Source organism: Asparagus officinalis, chromosome 5, assembly GCF_001876935.1.
Source record: "Asparagus officinalis chromosome 5, Aspof.V1, whole genome shotgun sequence".
In the NCBI taxonomy this organism is placed as follows: domain Eukaryota; kingdom Viridiplantae; phylum Streptophyta; class Magnoliopsida; order Asparagales; family Asparagaceae; genus Asparagus; species Asparagus officinalis.
Window position 1 is genome coordinate 130,983,630 of NC_033798.1, and position 707 is coordinate 130,984,336.

Below are 707 nucleotides of genomic sequence, written 5' to 3' on the forward strand. Positions count from 1 at the left end.
GGGAAGAGGGTCGAAAGAGCAGCGAGGGGGGGATCATCATCACGATGATTTATCAGATGAGAATAGAAGTCGGACACTTTGTTCCATGGCCTTGCGCCGCTCCCCCCTCCTCCTCCGTACATAAACTGGAAACTTTCCCTGCGAATCGCAATTAACGGTACGTACATCGTAGTGGTTATTCAGCCCTAAAATACGAAGGAATAGAGAGTACCTCGTAGTCCATCGGAAAGGATCGAAAGGATCGTTGTGGTTGTAGGGACGGTGTCTGAAAAATCCTTTTCTGTCACCGTTTGAATGATCCTCTCACATCGTAGTGGTTATTCAGCCCTAAAATACGAAGGAATAGAGAGTACCTCGTAGTCCATCGGAAAGGATCGAAAGGATCGTTGTGGTTGTAGGGACGGTGTCTGAAAAATCCTTTTCTGTCACCGTTTGAATGATCCTCTCTACCCGGGTTCAGATATCCTACCCGCCCGCGTTTATTAGTCTGCGACCCGAACATGCATATATATGAGAAAAATAGGTATGCTTGGTACCAAGCATGAGTTTTTGTGCTTGGTAGTGAGATGGCATATTTCCCTCCACTCATTGAAATCGGGGCCACATTCACATGGGTTGGGGAGTGGTTGGGAATTTGAATAAGTGGATGAGAATATGACATCTCACTACCAAGGACAAAATTTATGTTTGGTACCAAGTATACACAT